We start from the raw sequence: 22,037 nt of genomic DNA on the forward strand, positions 1-22,037 counted from the left end.
TACAACCCAAACTAAGCAACTAAACCAAAACTAAGGCAATTAAGTTACGGAAGCAAGTAAATCAACTAAAAAATGCGAAATTAAATACTTAGAACCTAAAAGTCATTATACCAAAACTCTACTAACTAAAAGTCTAAGAACAAGGGGTACAACCCCGAAACTAAACAACACCTTATCAAATAGTCTGAGTCCGAAAAGAGTGGACTTAATCAAGAGAGATCCATGGCAGCCCGAAAGAACTGGCTCACCCTTGAATCCGGTCACGCTCATTAGTCACCTAGCTGAAGTCTATCAATAGCCACCTGAAGATGCCCTGTACTCAACAAAGAAAGACCAAGTGCAGTATCATTACACAACCACAGTGTACTGGTAGGATCACGCGGCTATCCCAATAAGATAAATACGTGCAAGTAACCACAACATTATAAACATGCATATACCGAACATATACAATATTAGTCATCTTTTCAGGATCAATGTAGCATCCCACATTCTCAATAATACACATTGGTTATCAATTTAGAGCAACATACCGTCTTCCAATATCAATCATCATTAGATATGAACGTAATCATCACAAGTAGATACATAACACAATTCAATGGTCCTCTCATGGAACCCCATTCAATGGTCCTCTCATGGAACCCAAACCCAAACTATTAGCATACCGATTTGTGGTATTCGATCCAAGTTAGCGTGCTGGAACGTGGCAATCGATCCCATGTTTATGCTAGAACGTGGAAGCCGATCCCATATTTATGTCAGAACGTGACAACCGATCCTAGTTAGTGTGTCGGATTGTGACACCCACCCAGTCAACAAACCACAATCACAATCATAATGTATATTCTCACAATCATACAACAAGAGGAGATTCATGACATACAATTATTCAATTATCCTCATTTACGTTTAGGGTGATAAATAATGCAACATTCGCATACATACATGCATTATAATGAAGTAATTACAAGCATATATCAGACCAACTTGAAATCACAACCATCACTTACCTCGAATCCAAGCTTGAATCCCCTAAGGCGCTTGAATCTTCCTTTCCGAATTCTTCTCACTTGTTCGTGGTCTAAAAACAATCATAATAACACGAAAATCAACAAACAATCACTAATTACCCGAAACTATAATAATTCTATGAACCCTAGATCAAACCCATGATCTCAATCATCCAAATTAGGGTTGTTTCAATCATAGAATCATAGAATCTATAACAAAACCTTCCCCCATCAATATTGACCCATTCTATTACGTTCTACGAATCAAAAAATGGATTCGGGGAGTGAAAAACTTTCCTTTAGCCTCAAGAATGGTGAAAAACGAGTAGGAGCCTCCTGGGGTTCGTTCCTTAGCTCTAAAATTTGAAAAGTGTCAAATAAGGTCGTTTAGAGGTTTATTAATGACTTTAAGTCGCATCAAGCCCGCCACGGCGTACCCTTCCTGCTACCGCGGCCCCGCTCTGGCTGCTCCAATCCTTCTCTGATGGCCTACACGGAGACAGAATGTTACTCGTTCACGCTAAGATCATTTTCGGGAGTTCATACTCGCCCAAATTCGATTCCGTAAAGTCGTACGGGTTCCTTAACGTCTTAGCTATCTGTGGTCTAATCATAATTAGATCTCTCATTAATTACCAGATCTCCCTACACTTTAATGACTCCGATTTAATTCAAATTTGGACTAGGTTGGGAAATTCCAAGTTACTACGAAAAAGTTTTTTGGCCCTAATTCTTTCTTCATTGACTTTTCCCTAACGACATAATCAGGTCGTTACAAGTTTTCAGGCACGTGTTTTGCACGTGTATCCCATATTCATTGTATACATTTATAATGTACTAAAAAATAACTTTAATAAAATATAATCCAATAAATTCTATTACAAAGAATTCATATTATGCAAATATAATTATATTACGGAATATAATACGATAACCATGTCTCAATTTTAACATCAATAAGACGTTCAATGCAACTTTAAAAAGTATCAATGATTAAAAATTAAAGTAATCTAACCGCAGTAGAGAGTGCTACATAAAGAAAATATGTATATACGACAGTTTCATGAATACTTATAAGAAGTAATGGGAAAAGAAACACTTACTTGGTACAACTACAATTATATGAAGACCTCTTTCAGCAACAAAATAATTGGTTAACAATAAAATAGACATAAATCAATTAGATAACGTATAATAAAACATCTCAATCTAACCTAAACACCTAAATGGTTAATGTAATTGATAGTTGAAACATGAGTATAACACAAATGGTAAGTCCAACTAACTGCTTTGTTACTGAGTTCCCAACAAATGTATATTTATTAAATATATAATAGATTTCTCCATATAAATATAGATTTTACGCAAAAGTTACTGATTTGCGAAAACCCGAAACGCGTATACAAAGTTATGGTCATATAAATTATAAACTGAAACCCTATTCAACACTAGTACATCAATTTTCAAAGAAAACACTACAAATATTTAGCCTATTGAAAAATAAATTAAACAACGAAAAGAAAAGAAAATACGTAAATAAAATTGGTTGATTTATTTAAGTACTTTTTTCTAAGCAAGAAATTGGTTTTTTTTGGACTTCATAATTTGGGGTTATCATAAACTAGACATACTTTACGTATGATACTACTAATAATTTTTATTTTCATTTAAAAAAAAGAAGATAAAAGTAACCAAGGGTATCTAGGGATTCTGTGGGAATCCATGTTCCCCTTTCTAGATCATATATCATAGTATTATGTTATTTAAAAAATATTTAAATATAAATGTGTGAACCTGATTGAAATTTCGTATAATGTGATTATGATTGAGTGCACCTTTATAAGTGAGGTTAGAAATTTAGATTTTATATCTTTCTTCTCCTTTTTTTTTTCTTTCTAAAAGTGGCCGTAACACCTCTCTAAATGGTTATTGGCAACATATTTTGCATTTTAACTAATATTTTTTTCTGTAAACTTTCAAATTTCCAAGTCCTCACATTGAAAATTTCTAAAAAAATTTTATCATTATAATTTATTTTATATAATTAAACCAAATTAATGTGTATATTTAAACTATTAGTAGTGATAATATAACATATAGTCAATGAGTTCGACCAATCTCAATACTTTCGACACAAAAAATAGCTATATATAAAAATAAATTACTTTTTTAAAATATAAGAATTGATTTTAGACGTATAATTTTAAAAGTTAAATGGGTTCAATGATAAGAACCTAAAGGTCAAATCGATCAAATTGATATCTTAAATTCACCATTTAGTAATTAAGATAGAATATAGTTAATTTTTCAGGAAATCTTATCGAAAACTTAAGGTAGAACACTTAATGGATGACCTCATTTATCCTTACCAATCCAAGGGAACTCAACAACACTTTTCTGGGTCCTTTTTTTTAACAAGCTAGAATTCATATAGGAGAGCAAAATGAAACCAATTTACTGTTCTTGCCATATATCTATAATAAATTTCAATAATTATGAATATATAATATATATTTTTTCACAACCCGTAAATATTGCGTTAACAATAAAAGGAGGAGGTGGTTTTAGTTAGTTTAATATAATTAAGTAGTAATTTGAGTCCTCTCGAGGATGAGCCCCCTTTATGAGGAGCTGATAGTGGGTAGGACTTATCTTTTATCCAAACTATGTTACTTGTCGGATATCATTCCACATACAAGAATGGGGTAAAAAAGAGTTTCAACTATATTCATCAATCTGATACCTGACTTTCTTGGTGTGAGAAGTTAGTTGTGTAGCTTGATGACCTTTCCTAGGTTGTTTCTATAAGGCTAAATAATCGATTAGTAATATATCCGAGATTTTCAGAGAACCTTTCCCCTCTTGAAATATGACTAAACAAACAAAGGGGTTCATTCTTTTTATGAGGCTCAAATAACCATAAAATGCAGCAGAAAGTAAAAATAGAACCTCACCTGAAAATTGTAGATTTTTTCCTTAAAATTATAGGCCCAAAAAGGGTAAAAAAAAGAGAAAAAAGGATAAAAATGAGAGAAAGAGAAATAAAGGGAAAATGATAGGAAGGTTTTATGAATATGTGATACAAAATTGTAACGATCAGAACCGACGTTATTTCGGAAAAACAAAACTTCGGGAAATTTTTGGGCCCCTGTCCCGCCAGGGCCGGCCAGATACCGCTAGTGTGGCGGCTCCATGGCGAGGTAAGCTGGCGCCAGAGAGGGATAGGCGAGACAGAATGTAAATAATGCGAAATCTTATTTTCTCCTTCTTCCTAAAATACCTAATTTAGACGTAAACCACCCTAGAAACCCCCAAAAAGTAGCTCTAAGCTTGGGAAGGAAGAAGAAGGATATTTCTAGTGTAAGGAGATCGATGGATTGCGAATTTCCGATTAAGATCACCGTCACGAAGTCTGGAAACAAGAATCGAAGCCAAACCACGTGAAATTGCTTGGCGCCCAGGTAGGCTAGGTTTTATTAATTGAGTAATTATAAATATGTGCTCGTTGCGTAGTATAATGAAAATCAATGGTAGGATTTATGTGTAGGCCTTCGTGCACCGAACAAAAGATGATTTAATCATAGGAAGAAGCCTTAGATGATGAACTAGGGCTAAGTACGATTGAGTTATTGTTAAGTGATATATGTCGATGAATACTTCATTGTGATGGTTGTGAATTCATAATTGTGTGATGTATGTCTGTAATTACATCGTTATAATGTGTGTATGTATGTAAATGTTGAGTTATGGATCACACTAATTGTATGTGAGAATAATTGAATGAGGTATGCTATGAATTATGACTTAATTGTATGATAATGAGAATATACTTGTGATTGTGATTGTGATTGTGATTGTGGCTTGTGGCTTGTTGAATGGATCAAGTGTTGCGTTCCGACATACTAACTTGGATCAGTTTCCACGTTTCGGCATAAATATGGGATCGGTTGCCAAGTTTTGGCATAAACATTGGATCGGGTACCACGTCCCGATATGCTATTTGTACTCTTAGTAGCTCGTTTACGTTTAGACTAGATCCTTAGGGGTGTTAATTACTTTACAAGTCTTAACCCAAATTTGTTTAAGAAGGTTTCTATTTATAAAAACACTATTATTTCATTCGACTCCATTTTATTTACTTTTCCGCACATTTTAACTATTAAGATATGAGGGTTCTCTTACTTAGGTGTTAGAGTGGATGCCCGTACCGCTCAGTGGGTTGGGTCATGACAATTGGGTATCAGAGCCCCGGTTATCGGTCTCCCAGTACAAGAGCAAAATATGGACTAGACTCTTGCGGATTGGTGTGTTGACGTCCACATGTAACCTTCAAGAAGCTAGGAAGCATTCTAGGAAGTCGTTCCACCTTCTTTCTATCTTTTCGTGCGTGTGTCACTTGTGTTATGAGTTGAATCCAATTGATATCTCAACAAAGTGAACCCGAATGTCATGGTCACGACTAAGGGGCCACAAGCAAAGCAAATTGGAACTGAGAAGGTTCCAATTGGTATTTGGCCCTAGGGGTTCTGTAATTGCATGGATGATCAAGAATGGTCATCCATGGAGCGAATTAACTAATAATTTGGACTTATCTGTGAATTGTATCTTGGAAATTATGAATATGTTCTTCTTGTTGTCTGAATTAACTGCGAATGTGAAATTGTAATTGCTTGAATGTGATGATGTGATTAGGTGCACAATAAAGGGTGTCTGAACTTTGAAATAAGCATCATGTTGGCCTAGTTTATGAATATGCCAGTTGTAAATGCTTGGGTATCTTGAAACTTGTGGTGAAAAGAAGATCCTGACTAGGTTTGATGCAATGGTTAGATAAAGCTACGAGGTAATTCGTAAGGAAGATATGAATGTGTCTTGGGCTTGTGTAATAACTGTGTAAGTGTCTGGGTGTATCCTGGGGATGTGTGAATTATGGTGCTGAATTAACGAGAATGAGTTGGTTCGTGTATGGTGGGATTGACTTGGGGTAGACAATGATTTTTCCTAGCTTAGAGAATTATCCTAAAATGGCTTGGTAAAGCTAGGAACCTTTGTGAAATTTATTATAGAGAAAAACCCCAGAAAATTTTTGGTCTGAGTTCTGGTTCCGTCTGAGCCACTGGGGCAAGATTATTCCCGCCAGGGCGAGACCGCCAGAGCGGGACGGGGCGAGGCAAAACCTCAGCCTGCCTCCTCTGTTTTCCAAAGTTACCCGAATAAACCCCAAATGGTATTCCGGCTAACCCCTGCAATTCATTAGTGTTCAGCAAATCGAGAACAGATTATAAAACTTAGAAATTGATTATGTACTACAAAAAACAACTGAAAAACTAGCATCCACGTGCTACAAAAACATAAGTAAAGGCGAAAAGATAAAAATAATGTTTTGTTCTAAATTACAAGCCCAAGAAGGGCGAGAAAACAAGTCAAGAACCCTGGGACTGGGAGGTGTCATCGTCAGAGTCTAGATCCTCCGAGGGCACCATGCATGTCATGGCCTCCTCCAGGCAAGAGAATTGTCAGAAATTTCCTTTATCAACTATGGGAATATCCTATCCAGGGACGACGCAAGTGAACATGATCTTCACCGCCTTCCATATTCGGACCAACAGACGGTCCCTCTCCAGACCCTTCCTTCTCTCTTGGTGCAGCTCGCGACGGAGCATCTCAAGCTCTAGGGCAGTGTTTGGGGGAATCAGAGTGGTGTCAGCAATGGGGCGCCCCAATCTCCTCCGAACAACTGCCAAGTCCTCCTCTACCTGTGCACCTGAGAGTGGGGGCTGGGACCGGGTGGGACGAGCATTGTTGCCTCCCTCGTCATCTGACTCCGCAGCCGCCTGACTGCTGGTGGCCCTGTCCGTCCTCCTCCTTTTCCTCTGAGAAGTAGAGCCTTGTCTAACCAAAAGAGGATAAAGGGGGGATCCATATGAAGTACCTCATCTGAATCTAGGAGGGGAACCCCCGCCTATTTGCACAGCACAGTGATAAGTCCTAGTAGGAAGAAAGCCTTCTTGTTACCCCGGTAGAACATCTTCCACTCGGAAATAATCTGCGCCCCCACATTCAGCTCAATGTCCTGCACCGCACACGCCACCAGCAAGGCCCAAGGATATGTCACGTTTGTTCGGTTGCTCGATGGGTGAATCCTCCTAGTGACCAAGTGAAGCCACTTCTTAGCATCCGGTGACCAGTCCGCACTAGTAATACCCTCAGCAGTAGGCCAATAAACTCTATCCCGGTGTGCAGGCTGCACCATTGTGTCCCTCAGCCAGCCTAGATCTGTATACCTCAGCTTACCCTCGTACTCAGTGTTTGAGGCCTCGGATAATTCTAGTACCTCATTTATGGCAGTGGTGTTCAAAGGGATGTCAACTCTCTGTATGCGGATGATGGGGTGAGGGTCGTCCCAGTGGACGGTGGGCAGGATAGCGTTGAACTCCCTCACCCAGTCGGCACGTGCGGCAGGGGGAGCTTCGATCTGTGAAGCCCACCCGAACTCCATCAGGCGAGCATAGAAGGCAGGCTCTTTCTCCTCCGGCCTGAGTAAGATGAATCCCCTCTCACAGCAAAACTTGTTGTTCCGAAAGTCATGAAATATCTCTCGACTAGCAGTGTCGGGAAATCGGACAAAGGGAAGATTTTCTTCTTTTAGACCTGTCATTAGATAAGCCTGCAAGTTATGAAAGATTTACGTTAGAACGCGATAGAAATAGACAGTTTAAGATTGGAAGGGGAAGAGGGAAATTTCTGAGTTAAGGGGACCAGGCCATTGTTTCCCCGTATCCCGCCACAGCAGTCACAGCGAGATGAAGGTCGCCAGAGCAGCCTTCATCTGGGACGAACACCAGGCGCAATCATGGCGCCTCTTCGTCCCAAAATCCTTGTTTTTTATAGAATTTCAGCAGATCAAAGTATATTAACTACCCTAGAACCTAAATATGTAGTTATTCTTCGCAAAATAACCCTAAATAATGTACAAAATTGAGTTTTACACCAAGAGACCTTTGAACTTCCCCCACCCATTTTGGTACAAATTTGATCGTATTTTTACGAAATCCTTAACCCAGGACGTTGTAGAGACGTCGGGGACGTAAGGGAAGTATCCATGCTATGATTTCCTAGCAAATCAAACAATCTATTTTCACAATTTTAAATAACTACCCTAAGGCATTCCTAATCAATCAATTATCCTCATGCAATCGTTGTTATTTAAGTATTGAAGTAAAGATAATAGGGAGCAAGAACATTACATTAGAAGTGACGTCGGACCGAAGTGATTGAGAGTGTTTTTGAGATTTTTGGGAAAGTTTAGTAAGGAATGGGGAAAAATGATCTTTTCACCCTATGTAATGATCGAACCGTTGTTATTTAGGAAAAATAAAACTTTGGGAAATTTCTGGGCCACTGTCCTGCCAGGGTAGGCCAGATGCCACTAAGGCAACGGCGCCACGGCTGGGTAAACTGGAGCCAGAGCGGGATAGGCGAGACTAAATGTAAATAACGCGAAATGTTCATTTCTTATTCTTCATAAAATACCTAATTTAGATGTAAACCACCCTAGAAACCCCAAAAAGCTGCTTTAAGCTTGGGAAGGAAGGAGAATGAGTTATCTAGCGTAAGGAGATCGATGGATTGCAGATTTTCTGTCAAGATCACCGTCACAAAGTTCAGAAATAAGAATCAAAGCCAAAACCCCGTGCAGCTGCTTGGCGCTCTGGTAGGTTAGGTTTTATTAACTGAGTAATTATATATTTGTGCTCGTTGCGTAGTATAATAAAAATCAATGGTAGGATTTATGCGTAGGACTTCGTGCACCGAACAAAAGATGATTTAATCATAGGAAGAAGCCTTAGATGATGAACTAGGGCTAAGTATGGTCGAGTTATTGTTAAGTGATATTTGTCGATTAATACTTCATTATGATGGTTGTGAATATATAATTGTGTGATGTATGTCAGTATTATGTCGTTATAATGCGTTTATGTATGCAAAGGTTGAGTTATGGATCACACTAATCGTATGTGAGAATAATTGAATGATGTATGCCAGGAATTAAGACTTGATTGTATGATTATGAGAATATACTTGTGATTGTGATTGTTGCTTGTTGAATGGATCAGGTGTTGCATTTCGACACACTAACTTGGATCAGTTGCCACGTTTCGGCATAACTATGGGATCGGTTACCACGTTCTGGCATAACATTAGATCGGGTACCAAGTTCCGATATGCTAACAGTTTGGGTTTGGGTCCCATGAGATGACCTATGACTTGACATAATTGTATATCTTAAGGATTGTGAAATTGAACGTGGTTCGTAAGAATAATTGATATTGTTTTTTCCTGGAGTTGTTATATGCTTATGAGGACTTATATCTGATTGTCCTTCTATGTTGAGTAAACTTGTTATATATCTCGTTGTTGAATAAATCGGGAAGGCCAAGGGTTCAAGGGTCGTAATAATTGAGAGTAAGGGTTGTCCGTGTGTTGCAAGGGCGAGAAGTACGGGTAGTGTACATGATGTAAATACTTAGGTGGATTTCACCTTGGAGGAAGGGATTCGTGGTTGGTAATTAGAAAGCTTGATGTAATGTACCATGTGGCAAAGGCTGGTTAACATAGAAGAGAAAGTAAGGGTATGTCGTGGGTGGTTAGTCGGAATGATTGTAGTTGTATTCGTGGACTCCTCTATGCATTAGGATGGTTAGGCTAAGATCAAGAACCTAGTAAGTAGGTTGACTGAGAAGGTAGTTAGTAGTAAGGGTGCTAGTGTAATTCTGAGGGATTCCAGAGAGGGTAATGGTGGAGAAGCGAGTGGCTTATTGCATATTCTTGCTAGTTGTTTTCTTAGGTTTTGCGGTGAGCGTCGGTTTGACCGATAATGCCTACCATTACGTGTGATTTTGTAGTGATACTACTCTAGCTATGCCTTTTTCGCATAGTTTGGATGCAGTTTGGTGATGTTTCATTAGATGAAGACGATGAATTCTCCAACATCTTCTACTTTTTCTTACGCATGGTTGAAGCTGTGTCTTTTATTTATTATGTCATGTTTGTACTCTTAGTAGCTCTTGTACTTATTTAGACTAGATCCTTTGGGGTGTTAATGTCACGCCCCAAAATGGATGAAGCGCAATAGAAACCCAATGCCTCACTTGATCGAGCGAACCAACACATAAAGGAAATGAAACAGTGAGGGCCGACAAGGCGGCCACAATAATCGGCTGAAACACAATAATTAGATCAGCAAGGTCTCACAATATGAAGGGCATAAAGTAGGCTGGCAAGGCCATCTTACTGATAAAGAACTAGCATGCCAACGAGGCAACATATGAGACCATGAATATAATAAACCGATAAGGCTATAAATGAAAGCTGAGAAGACCCAACCAAAAATGTCCACAAGTCTCTACGAATACTATAACTCAACTGATTGGGATAAGTCCCCAACGATGCCAACAACTATATACAAAACTCAAGTATGTAAAATCTATAAACAACCAACAACTCCAAAAAGAATGGAGCTTACCAATCCTCAATTGAGACAACACCCATATGGCAAAGGCCGATCAAGACTCTGTCCAAACCTGCAGCACGACAAGAAGCATCCCCAGACAATGGGACGTCAGTACGAATGAAGATGTACTGGTATGTAAGGCAGAAAATGATGTCATAAATAGTTATGATAGAAAGGGTAATAGAGATACCACCTGAAACTGAAACTCTGATAGCCTCTATGGCTGACATCTGACCTCCTAGTAACCAAATATGCATGATATCCTTGTTTAATCGTATGTCATGAGTACATATATATATATATATATATATGCAAATGCATGACATACCCAACCAAATGCTAGCAATGGTGATGCTTTTTGGTTGCAAACCGGCATCATATTCGCCAACTTGTGGCAATCTATGTCTCATAGATATAAATATAGTCAATAGGCCTCATACCTCCCAATTATAGCTCGGAAGTAGAATGCATAGCATGTCATGTCATTGATGTGTAATGCATATATGTTACTATACTCATGTTGCCAACCTTGGCCCGTTGGAACTCATGTTCTCATAATTTTGTCTTCACTTTCATATAACATGTAAATGCCTCATAGAACCTCCTATACTTTTAGAATAGACCTAAGTGCCTAAATCGATTTCAGAAAGGTAACTTAAACCTGAGGATATTCAACAAGAACTCAAGGTTCTTAAACGATGTTTTCATGAATTCATTTAACTTCCGTACAACCATTTAGGTCTACAGACTCGTAATGGATTCGAAGCTCTTGACTCGACTTCAAGTTAGAAAATCATTCATCTAGAAACGTAAAAGGAGACTAACCTGCTTAACTTGATTTATACGAATGACTCCCAATTGATAATTGTATAGTCCGTTTTAGAAATATGTTGATTGACAAGCATAAAACAAAAATAATAGAGTACAAGTTTTAATATTAGTATCATTTTCAAATAACATTTTTTGTAAAAGGTTTTGACAAGAAAGAATGACTTAACAACTCCCTTGGGTATAACATGATAATTCTCCAATATTTGAGCCTTAAACTTAGGAAAATAGCTCGTGAATAGACATAAGAAATAAGAAAAATGATGGAGGATAACTTTACCAGCAACACACTTCACAATGATACAAGTATAAAAACAATACGTAGAATTAAACCATAACATCAGCTGACTTCCCAATGCCCTTCACATGGGGTCTTTCTAGGAATAGAATAGTCATAACAATAACTCATTCGATGATCTATAAATTTTTAGATTTCATACGATATGAAAAAGAGAATTTTACCTTAACATACCTTGAATATAGGCTTGAATAGCATGCTATAGATTATCAATTTCCCTTCTGTGATTGAATAAAGAGTTGAAATATTTTTCCTACCAAAAACTTCAACACGAGTACATAATTTTATTTCTGAAGAATCGTTGTAAAACTTTTTCCTCTCTTTAAATAGCCACTTCAACAACTACATCATCTTTTTAGCTAGCAGCACACTTGGACTTTCCCTTGTTAAGGAAAAAGAAATGGAGAAAATTATTTAAAACTCATGTACGAAACTTTATGTATATATGTATAGCACACACCGTACTTCCTTAATGGATAACTCCTATATTAGGTCTAAGAAAAACTTGATGTAAATTTGATGGAACTTATCTATTTGCACATAAAGGCTACATGTTATTGTATATAGGATATTATTTTCCGGAGGTGCAACTAAAAATGAAAGGAAAATGCCTAAAATTGTAGATGTGAGATTATGTTTATATAAAATAAGAATAGCCTTCAATTAACCACTATCTTAAAGGATGACACATATATTATTCCACCACTTCCACGTGGAAGTGGTGGTGCCAACTTAATTTTTTTTTTATCCCCTTATATAAGTATTAGGTATTGCATAAGTTCGTGGTAAAATACATATCTCTTTTTACATATATTTTAATTAATAGAAAATTATTTTCAATAAATCATACCTCATAAAATAATAATTCTTTAATATAACTGGTTTCACAATCTCCATTAAAATATAAATAAACTATAAACTCTTATAAATAATACTAGATGGGGCTGCCCGTGCATTGCACGGCCCAACATGACTATAATAAAAAAATTGAAAAAATTACTTAAATACACAACACTTCTTTACCTATTCTCAATATTTTCCTACTCCAAAAATCCCTTAATTTCCCCCAATTCAACTTAACCGGATACTTTATTAGTTTAACTATCCCGTCCATTATTAATTAAAGTATCCGCGCTGCTATATTATGCATCCGCGCCCGTTAATTAAGTATTTGTGCTGCTAACAACTTAATAATTTAAGTATCCGCTCGTTATTAATTAAGTATCCGCGCTGCTATATTAAGTATCTACGCTGCTATATTATGTATCCAAAAAACACTAAAAAAAAGAGATTTTTGGTAATTAATGAAAGAGTAGGGAAAAGAAGTAATTTTTTTCTTATACTATGTCATTTGCCTAATTTTTACTAAAAAATTTATTGTACAAAACTGTATAATATAATAATTATTTGCTTATATTATATGCAAAGTGTTCACCTCTAACAATCAATGCAGAGTTTGGTAGCAAAAGCATTTCAAGCTGTACTATAAGTCTATAATATCAAAAGCATTTTAAGTTGTACTATAAGGCCTCATAATTTTGGTCCTTTGTGGCTCAATTTGATTGGGTATTAACAAGTGAAGGCTTTTTATTTACACGTGTGAACAATTGAGATTGGTTTGGGCTGATCTAAGGCTAAGGGTAATTAGAGCTCTTTCAATCTCTTTCAAGAGAAGGTTTAAATTGGTAAGTCTTTTAGTCTTCAGATTAAAATATTTGCTTTCTTCTTATAAGTATTTAGTTTCTTGATCTTCTCACTCTTTTGTTTTGATTTTGCAGATTTTGATTTTCTTATTTTTCTCACCCCTTTTCCCCCTGATTTTCGTTTCTATTGGAGGTAGATGTGTTGTCAATTTTGGATCTAATTCTTGGGTGATTTTTTGATTTTTTCTTAAAATATTGATATCCACTCACTTACCACCAATTCAAATCTCACAGATAAAAACATATGCAAATGGGTCCATTTTTATGTTAACATTGTCTATATACTTGCAAAATTAAAGATTACCAAGCTACGATACTAATCTTATTACCCAAATCAAATTTATGGATCAGATGAATTCCAAGGATTAGCTATTGATCCACCAAGACAGTGGACTAAAAATTCAACATGCAGCTCAAAGGATTGAACTATTGTGAATACATATTCTAAAGAATCGTACATTGTAATGCCATTTTTTTCCATATCCAAGAAATTGGAGCATGTATATTGAGAGATTAATAAATGAATAACTCTACTATTATACATATAAATATATTTTCAGCAGTACAATCACAAAAAACAAGTTTAGGTAATTAAAATATTTAGAAAAATGTAGAGATAATTAGAAGCTTAAAACTTAACTCTTTTCAAGTACATCGGCGTCCATGCTAACAAGTTAGAGATGTTTTCCTTTATCTTTTGCGGGGGATAGAAACATAGACCTCCACTACATGTTTTCCTTAGCTTTTGTGGGGGATAGAAAGATAGGCCTCCACTACGTGCTCTCTGGTTTAGTTGGCTTATACAACTACCCATATTTTCCAATTGAACGACAAATAAGCACACATGTTAAATATATATATATATAACAACATGATAGAATATCAACATATATATTATGTCTATTGCACAAGGGATAATCAGCCAAGCAATGTAACCAAGAACTCGAGAAGCAGGAAGAATGCACACATATTCTAGACAGTTTGGTCAGCAGAGACTTCGCATCAGATTTTTCAACCTACATGTTGAAAATGTTCGGAATCACCACAACAATATCGAAATGCCTCTATATCCCCTTTGTTCCTCTCCAGAATCAAGATCTTTTATACACTTGAGAGTTGAGAATATCAAAAGGCTAGAGGATTATATTTCCACACATATTTTTGACATCTATTTTTTAACATATAGCTAATTTTAATTTAAAAATACAAAACAACATGTGATAAAGTTGTTTTTCATTGTTTTTAAAGGCAAAAAAAATAATCAAAGTGTTGACAGGTAAAGCTATTTTCAACAACCAAACAATTCATTTTTATCCCTTTTAGTTATGGAAGCTATTAAAGCAATTCTAGATAGATTTGAGTTCTCAGTAATGAATTTGCAAGTTAAGAGCGTCATATAGCTGACATCATTCCATACCCCATATATGTTATGTATTCCTGAAAGAGACAGATGCACAACCGAAAAGATAGTAATACTTGATCAAATGCATAATGTCTTCTGTTGCAAATTCAAGATAAATATCAGTCTTCAGACAAAGATCACTCAAAAATTACCCTATGGATATAACTTAATAGTTTAACCTATTTTAGCATGCTAATAACCTTATTTTCCAGGTTACAAACTTACTTTTACCTTAATGGATCAAAAACTATTTTCACCATTGGTGTATATAGATTGAATTTTTGAATAATAGGATCATTTGGTCAGTACTAATTCATGTATTCATAGAGAGTGTTTTACATTTCATTAAAGTCATCTAATTATGTGACACACCACACATCTATAGCAGGCAAAACAAAGGCATACCTGAAATTGAGATTGAATCAAGTAAGATCCTAGCTTCCTGGAGGAGGGATCACCACGCTTACTTCCAGCTGAAAGTGAGAGACTTAATAATAGGCAAAAATACCCCACTAGCTCTTGCCGTAGTGCTGGGCATTGCAGGTGCAATCAAAGCCTCACTGAGGGCCAATTCATATGACAAACCAAGAGTACTCTTCCCCAACCACTTAACAAAGTATGTGGCAATTCGATCAGCTTTGTAGACTACAGTAAAAGACACATCATATGCACAAATTCAAATATAAGAATCTTAAAAATGGAGTAAAACATTACTAATTTGACGACGATAACAACAACATACCTAGTTTGATCCCACAAGTGGGATCTCATCAAGGTAGAATGTAGGTAGACCTTACCTTGATTTTTCAATAAACCTCAAAACTAAACCTCATCATTAACAAGAATGAAAAATAATTAAAGATGCTAGATAAGTATTGGCCAATTCTTTGATCAGCACCAATTGGTGTAGCATAATGAGTCTTCACCCTTATCTCAGAGACTATGTCAACTCCACTTTTAGCTTGCTGGATTGATTGAAGCTTCTTTACCTCTTCTTTTAACTTGAATAAAAATGCCACATTATGAAGGATCGTCAAAAGAATCATCCAATGTGCCCGTGTGTGCGATTCTGAAGTGTAGAAATCAGCAATTAGAAGAGATTTCATACGAAATAAAATAGAGTAGAGGGTGCAATACTTCGACAAGGAACTGGATATTTTTAAATAGCATGTGATTCTCATCCAAATAAGCTTCATTATCCAATTTACTGTGTTGCTTCTCCTGCAATCTGTCCAACAATCTAGCGGAACAAAATACAGTGATCAAAATGATATAATAAAAAAACAAATAGAGATAACCAAAAATGATAATAAAAATACGATATAATAATTTACCTGATACAACACCACCACACACATAAAGAGCTCTAAAACTACTTGCTCTGTTTCTTCTTCATTGTCTACCGATTTCATGGTCAAGTCGATTTTTGAATGTCAAAACAAATTTTCGGAAGAATAGAAACGGTCAACAAAATGAACCAAGAAACAAAAGGCTAATAGTGAAAATGAATACTTACCTTACCGTGCAACTTGAGTTTGCTCTTTCTGTCTCTAAAAGGTACGTACAACCATACGTGAGAGAAGGCGAGAGATGGATTAAACCTAAAGCACTGTTACGTGTCTATTCCAAATATCAAAAGAATCATATTTGGATTCAACAAATAACAAAAACAATAAAGGTGTTCGATGATATGTCCGAAATAACTTAGCTATTTGCTAAGAATCTCTATAGTTTCTCTTTTGCTATTAGCGAGTAAATTTAGACTGTGTTTAATGATGTAAAGTTAGGAGTTTCTTCAATTTATTTACTATTGAATTTCACAGGCTCCTCAAAGTCAAATTTGCTCAACGTGACGAAAGCGGAAAAATACTTCACTATTACAAGTAAGTTATGGACCTTTTTAGTCTATTATTTGATAAGCTATAATATTAATAGTTGTTTGCTGTGCCTCCCCTGCAGTATTACTTTTCTATCTAATGTGATTTTTGGCACTCTCCTTTGAATTCTTTTCTTACTTCTATCTATCTACTACGTTCTTTAAATTCTTTTCTTATTTCTAAAATTTATTTGTGTATCAGAAAGCAGGCGCACCTTGAACCAGTATCTTATATTTTCTCGATAAGTATGTATTTATGGCAGCGGCTAGAAACACTACAACAAATTTTGTGATTATTTATAACGGTTGGCTAAGCAAACTCTTGATAAACAATCATGAAATTTATTGTAATTTTCGATTGTCTAACAATTTCTTAGTCAACCGTGATAAATGTCAGAACACAGTTCTTTGAACAAGTGAAACATTTTCTTCTTTTTGTTACGATAATAAGCTTTTGCAATGCCACTACATTCTTTAGTAGAAACTTCAAATGTTTGAAAATCTTACAAACGTCTTCAAACGTGTCATTAGGAAGCCGACAATCTTAACATTCTTGAAATTGGAAAATAATGTTTGGAATTCAACTCGGCAAATTGATATTATCTACTTTGGTGAAACATCTTAGCTCAAGCTGGCAAGGGGTTCGTAGAACTCGAATTTGATGTGTATGTTGAGTGACTCTAAAAGAGGCGAGGTTCGCAAAAGGCTGGCTACTCCATACATACTATACTTTGTTACATGTATTTATAGAGTTAGACATTTGCGTCTCAATTCTGAAAGCATCACGCCGTCAAGTTTTTGATAAATTAGAATGGAGATGTTGAAGTTATGAACTATATCTGTATGTATAGTTCACTGAGCAAAAAGAAAAATCTCAATCTTTTGTAGGAAACTTTCATGACCTCCACACATCAACAAGTATAAGTGTATATTATTTAGTACATATTAAATAAGTTGCTTGTAAGGTTTTAAAATATTGTAAGGTCAAGATCCAAAATTATGTATTTAGAGTTCTTTACACACCCATGGATATAAAAATCATTTATATGCAACCATAAGAAACGTAAAAGAGAAAGAGGAGTTAGGATGAGAAAATTGTACCAATATCTTAATACATAAATCACCGATCAATGTTCAATTAAGGAAAACTAATCACCTTGGTGACAGTATACTTATGCTATTATTAGGTTCTTAAAAGAACAATAAGATTTATTATATTTGGAAAATATAAACAGAATTTCGTTGAGTTGATTGACCTTACCTTTTGCCTCTTAGGATTTTTTTCTTCAAATCTTCAACTCAATTCTTTGATAGTCTTGTGCTGAATTTTGAAGTTGAGAGTAGAAAATGAATTCTAGAGAAATAAAATAATTGTCCTCCAAACCTTAACTCCAATCATGAATCAAATGAGTTAGAGATCTACAATAGGCATAGAATAACTCTCAATGAACTTGAGAATGAGTCGACATAAAAATTAGTTCAAGAACTGAAGTATTAACACAGTATACCTCCACAAATAAGTGCAAATGATGAAAATAGAAAAAGTTGACATAAATTAAAATTACCAGTTGCATGTCCAGCACGGGTGAAACAACAATAATTTTGAAAAGTCAAGTAACATAGAAAAGGGCTATCAAACCCTCTACAACAATGACTATGCCTCCACCCGAGCAAGTTGGGAGGTCGGATATAAGAGTTTTGAATAATCATGTCGTTTCATTTAAGCATATTTCATTCCGAAATGAGTAGTAATCCTCTACACTTGAAAAAAAAAACTTATCTTCAAGAATACTCTGAGGCAGAGCTACAAGCTTGTCCACAGATTGAACAAAATGAAGTAGCTTTGGCCCAAAACTCAATAAGTTGTCTTTTCTAGAATCCAGAACTCATAACCTCAAAATCTTAACTTCGCCTCTACTCAGCAGAGGATCATTTTAAAGTGCAGAATGTTATATGAAGATTACTATATCTGTAAGTGGATGATATTGAAGAATCAAATCCTTTTCCAACTTCATTCTTGCTAAAAGAACTTGATTCATGTTTTCACCAATCTAGTAAAAAATGAATTATTCTATAAAAGAGGAAAAAAGAAAGTTAATACAGAATTCTATCATTTTATCAAACCTGTTCCACTATCAGTGAAGTCTATGACAAACTATACTTCGACATGTAAGTAGGACTTATCTTTGAAAAATGAAAGTAAAGAACAACCTGGTGAAGAATAGCTAGCGCTCCAATTTCTCTTGATGTTTAGCCAGCGAGCATACAACGTCCAAGGCCTCTAGTGGTATGTACTCTGGTCTCTAGATATGCCAGCTTGATGAAGATTCAAGAAATATGAATGAAGCTGAAATTGCAGCACACACATAATTTAAAATTTGAAAAGTATTCTAAAACAAGTGAAATTACAATCATAATATGTTTTCACTAAGAGTTCAATTCAACCTAAGCAACCATGAAATTCAGCCCAAAAATGAAAAATTCAAAGAGAACTTAAAAAGACGGAATAAATAATTAAGAAAATGCAGAAAATGACAGGAAAAAAAAAACAGAATGTTTAGTGAACGAAATTAAGAGGAGAATACCCAACTTGTAAGAAGTTGAACGTATGAAGAAAAATGATATTCTGAAAGTTCCTAAAAAAAACAAACAGAATGAGTATTTTTTGATATTCTGAAAGTTCCTAGAATCAAAGAGACGTCTCTGGTCTTTGTTCAAGTAAGCCATAGAGAATGGATACTTGTAGGTATAATACCTCGATCGTTCTTGGCTTCACTCTCTCGAGAGGGTACTCTTTGGTGATGTTTGGTTTCATGATTGGAGAAATTTGTGAAGAAAAAAAAGGAAGTTGTATGATTGTCGCTATGATAAGACACGATGGACATGAAATACCAAAAAGAGTTTATATTTTTGGAGATGAAAAGGTTTTAAGGAGATCACTGAGACTTTGCCTAGAAAGTGACAGACGAACAATCTGGAATTAAAAAAAAAAAAGGGTTCGTGGTCTGCTAAAAAAATCTCATACATAGTTATCATTTTACCCTTAAATAGCAAATTAGCAAAATGCTGCAGTCTAATTTCGATTCTTCATGGGAAAAAAAAAACTTTATCTCTTACTCTAATTTAGATTTTTAATGAACAAAAAATAAACTTTATCTCCATTTCAGTTTTCAATTTTATAAATCTCAAATCAAGAAACTATGGTAATTGAACAAAGAAAGCAAGAAGAAGCAGCTACATATGGATGTTTCTATATTTTTCATTTTATTACTAAATCTTGAATTGGGCAAACCTAAACTTTGAATAAAGAATAAAGTTTTTTGAGATGAACCGAAGGAAAAAACTAATGAAGAATTAGGCAAACCTGAAGTGTAATCCTCTATGAAGAGTAAGAGACCATTTTTGAGAGGTGGGCTTGAGGTGGTATTGAAGAAGTTGAATTCTTCAGGCTACTTTTATGAGAAATTTTGGTGTATTTTTTTTAACTGCGAATTTTCCAACTGCAACAACAATAAGTCAGTGTAGTCTCACCTCTATCTTGTGGAGGTAAAGAGGTGATTTTCAATAGACCCTAAGAAATTTAAACATTGAAGCTCGGATTTGTAATACGATAAGAGAGATTGGAATCACCGACATGACTGCAAGCACCGATTGCAGGATAACCTTCCATCTGGGTTGCCCCGCCAAGATACGGGTCCGATTGCTCTCTTACACTATCAATTTTCTCATTCTCGAAGAAACAAAGAAGAAAATCATCATCACAACCTCGAATGTTTGCAACAACTATTCTAATTCTAAAATTCTAATATTCAAGAGATGAGAAAACAAAGAAGATAGAGATGACTTAAACGTTGCCTAATAGGTGGAGCAATATTAATGGACACAAAGGACTTTAGGCTATTAAGTTGCCACATATAATATGGTTCAGTGACCAATTTGCCCTTAAAGACACGTGGGGACCTAAAAGAAATTACACGGCAAGTTATAATTAATACTTATGTATTATCAATGGTAGTACAATACTTGTTAAATAAAGTGGACCCTACAACTTAAATGCTAGTACAATACTTGTTGAATAAAGTGGGCCCTAACATAGTACAATTTAACTTACATTTGGAACAACTTTTTGGAGCTGTGTTCGTCCTTCACAACTCCCTCTTCTAAATAAGGGTAATAGACAAATATATAGTAATTAAGATTTTTTTTTTCCCATAAATATCTAATACATTTTTGAAAAAAGACTAAAAATATACTTTTACAAACATTAATTTAAAATTAATATTTCCAAACACGAGTAGCATTACAATAGAATTCTCAAATTCGGGTTTGTAATAAGTTAGGTGTTACATTCCCCCCTTAGAAACATTCGCCCGCAAATGAAATTAACACTTCCAAGGCTAAAGCTAAGACTCCTTTCAATGTGTTCGAAAAGTTTCCTTCTTATAGTGGACCATCCTAAAATCAGCCAAACTCAACTCATACACCTCATATGGAGGTATTTAACATATCAACAAGAAAATGCTCAATGGCAATCTCATCAACTAGAGCATAATGTATAGTGCAACTCAATAGGGAAACTGAGTTGTACTTATTTACTCGTGTAGGTGTGCTAAAATGGTATGCAATATGAACAAGCACGTCACATAGAATTTCTAGTATAAATACAATGAACATGAAGGGTGTGCAATCATGTGAACAAATTAGTTATTAATGAAAGGCTTTAACCCATGCATATGTAGGCCTTCGAGGAGTCTGACATGTGAACAATTTAGCTAGGAAGACTGTTATTTTTGCGTAAATAAGTTGTGGTCTATATGACAATACGTGCACTAGAGAATCCTCCTAAATAAAATTAATTTGAAACTTCGTACAAACTTGTAATTAAGGGAGATGTGAAACTGCTAAAAACATAAGCTCTCGGACTTTAAAATATTATAATGTATGAATAACTTAAATTTGATATATGAGCATGCGTCCTAGAACATTTTAAACCGATAAAGTTATAAATCTATATTTTGTCTAGAACCTAAACATTTAACATATGCACAAATAGATTTACTATTTTTTTTTAAAAAAAAAAAAATAATAGATATCACTTTAACAACATGGTAGGAATCATGTAACACATTGTTAAGTAGGTTTTTTTTATATATAGTCTATGGATAGTGATATTTGTTACGTCACACATTAGATTATCTATTATACTTATAACATAAGAACAAATAGATCATGATACTTTTAGTATTATAGGAAAAATCAACTTTTGATAGGCAGACATATACATATAACTAATTATTTTGTGAGAAAATTCACATATGGCCAAATAAATCTTAAATCATATAACACATGTGCTAAGATTTTTGAAGTTTATAACATAAAAATATATTTTTATGAACATAAAAC

At 35.1% G+C, this 22,037-nt stretch overlaps 1 long non-coding RNA gene across 5 annotated transcripts; it reads right to left on the minus strand.

The window, feature by feature from the left end:
- Positions 1-13,399: 13,399 nt before the first annotated feature.
- LOC125866018 (uncharacterized) lies at positions 13,400-20,491 on the minus strand. 5 transcript variants are annotated; one of them, XR_007446449.1, is made up of 5 exons: positions 20,166-20,490; positions 16,275-16,378; positions 16,093-16,157; positions 15,164-15,998; positions 14,188-14,793 (listed from the first exon to the last, which is right to left on the minus strand). It is a non-coding gene; the product is annotated as an uncharacterized LOC125866018 (long non-coding RNA). The 5 variants fall into 5 exon arrangements; XR_007446448.1 differs by lacking the exon at positions 14,188-14,793 and adding an exon at positions 13,400-14,162 and having other exon boundaries at positions 16,093-16,378; positions 20,166-20,491; XR_007446447.1 differs by having other exon boundaries at positions 14,188-14,854; positions 16,093-16,378; positions 20,166-20,491.
- Between the last annotated feature and the right edge of the window lie 1,546 nt (positions 20,492-22,037).

Source organism: Solanum stenotomum, chromosome 5 (assembly GCF_019186545.1).
Source record: "Solanum stenotomum isolate F172 chromosome 5, ASM1918654v1, whole genome shotgun sequence".
Taxonomy (NCBI): domain Eukaryota; kingdom Viridiplantae; phylum Streptophyta; class Magnoliopsida; order Solanales; family Solanaceae; genus Solanum; species Solanum stenotomum.